Source organism: Podarcis erhardii (assembly GCF_964252035.2).
Source record: "Podarcis erhardii genome assembly, chromosome: 10".
NCBI lineage: Eukaryota > Metazoa > Chordata > Lepidosauria > Squamata > Lacertidae > Podarcis > Podarcis erhardii.
In genome coordinates, this window is record NC_138500.1 from 1377197 (window position 1) to 1384096 (window position 6900).

The following is a 6900-nucleotide window of genomic DNA, read 5'->3' on the forward strand; positions in this document are numbered from 1 at the left end:
AGAGCAGTGCACAGAAACGCCGTTTACCTTCCCACTGGAGCGGTACCTATTTATCTACTTGCACTATGACATGCTTTCGAACTGCTAGGTTGGCAGGAGCAGGGACCGAGCAATGGGAGCTCACCCCAGGGATTTGAACCGCCAACCTTCTGATCGGCAAGCCCAAGAGGCTCAGTGGTTTGGACCACAGCACCACCCGCATCCCACTACTACTACTATTACTTTATTATTTATACTACGTCCATCTGGCTGGGTTTCCCCAGCCACTCTGGGCGGCTCCCAACAGAATTAAAAGTACGATTAAACATCAAACATTAAAAACTTCCCTAAGCAGGGTTGCCTTGAGATGTCTTCTAAAAGTCAGATAGTTGTTTATTTCCTTGACATCTGGTGGGAGGGCATTCCACAGGGCGGGCGCCACTACCGAGAAGGCCCTCTGCCTGGTTCCCTGTAACTTCATTTCTCGCAATGAGGGAACTGCCAGAAGGCCCTGGAGCTGGACCTCAGTGTTTGGGCTGAATGATGGAGGTATATCCTTCAGGTATACTGGGCTGCGACTAGGTGGGCCGTTGGCCTGATCCAGCCAGCTCATCAGAGTTCTAATGTACTTATTTGCATCTTCAGCGTCCCTTGGCTTTTAGCAACCCGGCGGGTGGCGCTGTGCATTAAACCACAGAGCCTAGGGCTTGCCGATCAGAAGGTTGGCGGTTTGAATCCCCGCGACGGGGTGAGCTCCTGTTGCTCTGTTCCTGCTCCTGCCAACCTAGCAGTTCGAAAGCACATCCAAGTGCAAGTAGATAAATAGGCACTGCTCTGGCGGGAAGGTAAACGGCGTTTCCGTGCGCTGCTCTGGTTCGCCAGAAGCGGCTCCGTCATGCTGGCCACATGACCCGGAAGCTGTATGCCGGCTCCCTTGGCCGGTAAAGCGAGATGAGCGCCGCAACCCCCGAGTTGTTCGTGAGTGGACTTAATGGTCAGGGGTCCCTTTACCCTTTACTATGTAATCCTACTGCCCCCCCCCCAGGGGGGTTGTACCACCTGCAATGGGAGCCAGGGCATTAGATCTCTCATGTAAGGCCTGCAAAGTGGAATAAAGGGATGTTTTATTTGTGTTCATGCACACAAAAGCTCATACCAATAACAAACTTAGTTGGTCTCTAAGGCGCTACTGGAAGGAATTTTATTTTGTTTCCAACTATGGCAGACCAACACGGCTACCTACCTGTAACTAAAGCAATGCTTGTTCCTCCTACATTGCAGGTGGCTGGTCTAGATGGCCCCGGGGAGGTCCCTTCCAACTCTATAATTCTGCAATAGATGCCCAAGAGCCACAGTGCCTCCAAACGCCAGCACCCCTGACTTCTGAAGCAGGAGCAAGAGCAGGATCAGAACCCGTGAGTCAGGGCTCTCTGCCACGTCCCCATCTCCCCCTGCATTTCTCTTGCATCAGCTTGCAGTTATAACACCGCGTCTCTCTGCTCTCAATTACCCAGCGAGGGAGAGCGGCTGGCCTTGCCCCTTCCCAGAAATCTGCCCGAGGTGCCAGTCCCCTCGGGACGCTCTGGTGCGTAAGAGGCATCCGACTCATTGGGCTGGCTAAGCCTGCGCCACTGGCAGCCGCAGGGGTGACAAGGACGGCCGTCACCTCCCCGGGACACCCTGCTCTCCCACACCTGGCACTGCCAAGGGGGGATGGTGCCAGAGCCCGGGATCTCTCTCCCCGCCTTCTTGGCAGGTGAGAAGCCAGGAACGCATCAGGCCATCCGCCAAGGAGGCACAGCGGCTGGGGGAGAGACCCAGCCAGAAGGAAGCTTGGCTGGCAAAGGGCTTCTGGCAGCAGAGGGCCAGAGGGAGCAGCCGCAGCAGCTGTCGCAAAGCCACTGCACTTGGTTGTTATCATTTATTATTTATAAAAGTCTTTCTGTACCGCTAAATCACAGAACACACTGAAGCGGCTGACTACATTTACAAAGATTTCAAATGAAAGTGTTTTTTAAAGCCATTCAACAGCAGAAAAGCAGGCATCCATAAACCAAGATGCGAGATGCACTCGATTGCCTGTGTGGGTCCTGGAGGAATGGGAAATGCTCCCAGCACTTGGCACAGATGGTGCTGTGGGTTAAACCACAGAGCCTAGGACTTGCCAATCAGAAGGTTGGAGGTTCGAATCCCCGCAACAGGGTGAGCGCCCGTTGCTCAGTCCCTGTTCCTGCCAACCTAGCAGTTTGAAAGCACGTCAAAGTGCAAGCAGATAAATAGGTACCACTCCGGCTGTGCGCTGCTCTGGTTCACCAGAAGCGGCTTAGTCATGCTGGCCACATGACCCAGAAGCTGGACGCCGGCTCCCTCGGCCCATAGAGCAAGATGAGAGCCACAACCCCAGATTGGTCACGACTGGACCTAATGGTCAGGGGTCCCTTTATTTACCTTTCCTTTTACTTGGCATGGAAGGAGCCTGTTGTCAAACGAGCCTCGCCAACTTGGGGAACATTCCCTCTGAAAGCCGAAGGTGGGAAAGAGACTTTGCCTTTTGTGTTAAGCGCAGGGCTACCAGGCATGTGGTCCACACATACAGGGCGGGGGGGGGGGGGAGAGAATCTGAATCTGTTTCACTAAGGACCACTGGACAGATTCCCTTTCAAGTCTGCGGTTCATAACGGTTCAGAAGTCACAGCTTTACATGATTAAGGACTCGCATCCATAGAATTCATAAGAGTTGTAGAGTTGGGAGGGAACCCCAAAGGTCTTCTAGTCTAACCCCCTGCAATGCAGGGATCTTTTGCCCAACATGGGGCTCGAATCCACGATCCTGAGATTAAGAGTCTCCTGCTCTACCCACTGAGCCATCCCAGGAAAGATTGACGTATTAATTCAAGTTCAAGTTTGAAGTTCAAAAGTTTATTGCTCCAGCCAAAGGCCATGACAAACCTGTATTAGGCGATAGTATTAATAAAATAATAGAGAACATCTATCCATAATATAAAAACCCCTAACATTTAAAAGACTTTGCCAGGTTCCTGAGCATTAAAATAGCTTCCTTTGTGCATCTTCGATAGCTCCCATTCTAATATTCTTTTGCCATTTTAAAATCCAATTTGCCAACAACCATGAGATAAGAGAAGCTACTAGAGAAACCAACAAACTCAAATCCAGCTTGATTCCAGGTTATACCTATGAATCATCACAACTTAGTGTGATTTAATCTAACTCCTTTTTCCTGATTTTTTGTTTGTTTGCTTGTTTTGCAGCCAGTGCATAGAGGGCCACTGTGTTGTGAAGCTCTTATACCCTCTCAGAAGAAACCAAGCAGATTCTGCCAGGTGTGCCTGCTTCCTTGTGTGAACAAAGTTTTCAGAAAGCGATCTCTTCGTTCTCTATATAAGGGGCAGGCTAGTGGGTGATGAGTCATGCCTTCCACCTGAAGAGGTTACGTTTAGCCTGGAGGAGAGGAGACTGAGAGGAGACAGGATAACCATCTTCACATATCTCAAGGGCTGTCTCATGGAAGAGGGAGCAAGCTTCCCTTCTCCTGCTCTGGAGGGCAGCACTCAAACCCGTGGCTTCAAGGCACAAGAAAGGGGTTTCCGACTCAACACCAGGAAGAGCCGAGGATGGACGGCCACCTGTCACAGATGCTTGAGCTGAGATTCCTGCATTGCAGGGGGTTGGACTGGATGCCCTCTGGGGGTCCCTTCTGACTCTACCATTTTGTGATTCTATGGTTCTGTGTTCTTCCCTCTAGCAGCTTTTTGTTCAATGGCACAGAGCAACATCTTCAGTTCTGCTAATCATGCCGCTTGACTAGTACTCTAGATGCTTTGGGACTACAACTCCCATCATCCCTGGCCACTGGTCCTGTTAGCTAGGGTTCATGGGAGTTGTAGTCCCAAAACACCTGGAGGGCCGAGTTTGCCTATGCCTGGCCTAGACATAGGGACTGGTTGGGAAAGCTTGTTGTACCCCCCCCCCCAGATATGGGAACCCAAGAACTGGAAGAGACCCCCACCCTGAAAAAACCCCCTATGTTGCTAGGCAGACACCCCACTGTTCTGCACAGATTTTCAAAATCTGACAGGCAGGCAGGCAGGAAGCAAGCAAAGCATTGCTGCCCTCAAAAATCTACGTGGCTCTTTTTCAGGCAGAGGGTGATGTGAATTCAAACAGGCCCTGCCTCTCTTGTAAACCCCAAACCTCCCCCTCGGATCGCCTGGTCAGACTCGCCCAGCCCTGCCAGTACGACAGGCCAACTTAAAAAACCTTAGGGATCCTGCAAACAAGTCAGCACACGGATCCCCATTTGCACAGTGGGACTTTCCACCTCTCCGCGATGGGAGTCCCACGCCCTCCCCAAACCTGCTCCAGGGGTTGGGGAAAACCCCGGAACAGGGGTTTTTTTTGGGGGGGGGGAAGGGAGAGGAGGGAGAATGTCCATCCGAGCAGCAATCCTCACACTGACCGTAGCGCCACATGGCATTAAACCCAGCTTTCTTAACATTCAAAAATGCTTTCCCGATGTTTGCAATAGCTTGCAATTGGGTTTCATTCTTAACTGTACGGGTTTTTATTGCTTTGCTGCCCAGGGCTCCTGGGGGAGGGAGGGCAAGACGGAATTTTAATAAATAAGGAAGGAAAATGAGTCAGGAGGCTCGGAAGCCACAGCTGCCTCTGGCAGGGAAAAGGAAGGCCATTCACATCTCCACTGAGAACTTGGCAGAAAAAAAAAACGTGGAATGTTAAGAGCGCAAGGAGAGCCCGGTGGATCAGGGCCATGGCCCCTCTGGTCCAACATCCTGTTCTCACAGTGGCCGACCAGATGCCCCAAAGGGAAACCAGTGTCAGGATCCGATCACAAGAGCAACACTCTCCCCTCTGGGCAGAGAGGTCACTTTCTCTCATCTGTCCTGGCTGAATGTGGTCAAGAATGGAGCAGCACTGCTACCTTGTGGAACTGTAAGGAAACGAACCAGAGGAATTTGGAGACCCCCCCAACGCCTGGCTTTGGGAAAGGCCGGTATCAGGAGAGGGAGACTGTGGAAGTCATTTGAAGTTGCAATTTCAGCTGAATCTGGGGAAACCACTGGAAGCGTCCGTTGTGTTGGGCAGCTGAGCTATTTCCAAGGGCTTGTGTTTGATTTGCTCATTGCAAACAGCTGAAGGCCTGTAAATTTTGATAAGAAACCTGATTTGCAATGGGGGGTTGAATAATTTTCGATTGCAACTGCATACAGGGCGGCTGTCTACCAGCTCCATCTGGGACGCAGGCTGAGACCCTACCTGCCTGCAGACTGTCTGGCCAGAGTGGTGCATGCTCTGGTTATCTCCCGCTTGGACTACTGCAATGCGCTCTACGTGGGGCTACCTTGGAAGGTGACCCGGAAACTACAACTAATCCAGAATGCGGCAGCTAGACTAGTGACTGGGAGCGGCCGCCGAGACTACATAACACCAGTCTTGAAAGACCTACATTGGCTCCCAGTACGTTTCCGAGCACAATTCAAAGTGTTGGTGCTGACCTTGAAAGACCTAAACTGCCTCGGTCCAGTAGACCTGAAGGAGCGTCTCCACCCCCCATCGTTCTGCCCGGACACTGAGGTCCAGATCCGAGGGCCTTCTGGCGTTTCTCTCCCTGTGAGAAGCCAAGTTACAGGGAACCAGGCAGAGGGCCTTCTCGGTAGTGGTGCGGAACACTCTCCCACCAGATGTCAAGGAAATAAACCATTATCTCTTTTTAAAAAAACATCTGAAGGCAGCCCTGTTTAGGGAAGCTTTTAATATTAAATGCTGTATTGTTTTTAATACTCGATTGGGAGCCGCCCAGAGTGGCTGGGGAAACTCAGCCAGATGGGTATAAATAAATTATTATTATTATTATTATTAGCACCTTGAACTTGGCCGAGTAGCAAATGGGCAACCAGGGGCAAGCACAGGTGTTTTCAGCTGTCAAGGCCTCCCTCCTGGCAGCAATTGCGCTGCAGCATCCTGCACTCCCTGTGGCCTCGCGGTCAAACGCACGGGGGGCCCCACACAGAGCGCATTGCAGGGCTGGGATTTAAGAAGCTGCATTTCTCAAGCCCTTCGAATGTGGCGATGGCTTCCCTGAACCCCACGTACAGAAAGCCTGAGATACACAACAGCCCTAACTCCAGCTGGTCCCAGCTGTGCTGGCTGGGAGGTGATGGGAGCTGAAGTCCACAAACATCTGGTTGGAACAGATTTGGGGACGGGCAGTTGCGCTTGCAGCAATATTTCCGTGCGTCCAACCGCTGGAAGGATTTTGGCGCTCCACCACGCCCGGCCTTGGGTTGCTGGGACATCCCAGGAGAAATCGTTAAAGGTGCTGAAGGGTGGATTAGAACTCGTGCACACACGACCTCCAGCCAGCGTGAGAAGGAGCCCATCAGGGCCAACCGGAAGAAGCTGCTCATTTATATATTCATTCCACCTTTTTTCCTTCTAAGGGGCTCCCAGGTGGTGTGTGTGCTTCTCTTCCTCTCAATGTCATCCCCACTGCAGCTCTGTAAGGTAGGTGAGGCTGAGAGGCAGGGGCAGGGCTCACCCTGCAAAGGTCACACACCTGGGGAGCTTCATGGCCAAGTGGGAGCATTCGAACCCTGGTCTCTACCAGGTCCCTGTAGTCAAACTACTCTGACCACTGCACCACACTGCCTCTCAACTGCTCTCTCTCTCTCCCCCCAAAAAAGTGGTTGGCTGTTTTACAATAACTGAAAGTGAAACAGTAAAAAAACCCCAGCAGGACTTTGGGCTGGGAGGGGAAGGGGGAGAGAGAGAGTAAGCCAGAGGTGGCCCCCCATACCCTCCAGCTAGCCAACCTTGCCCAGAGGTGGAGGGTGGTGGGGGCTGGCGACATCTGGAGGGGCAGAGAGCCTCCCCTCAGCCCTG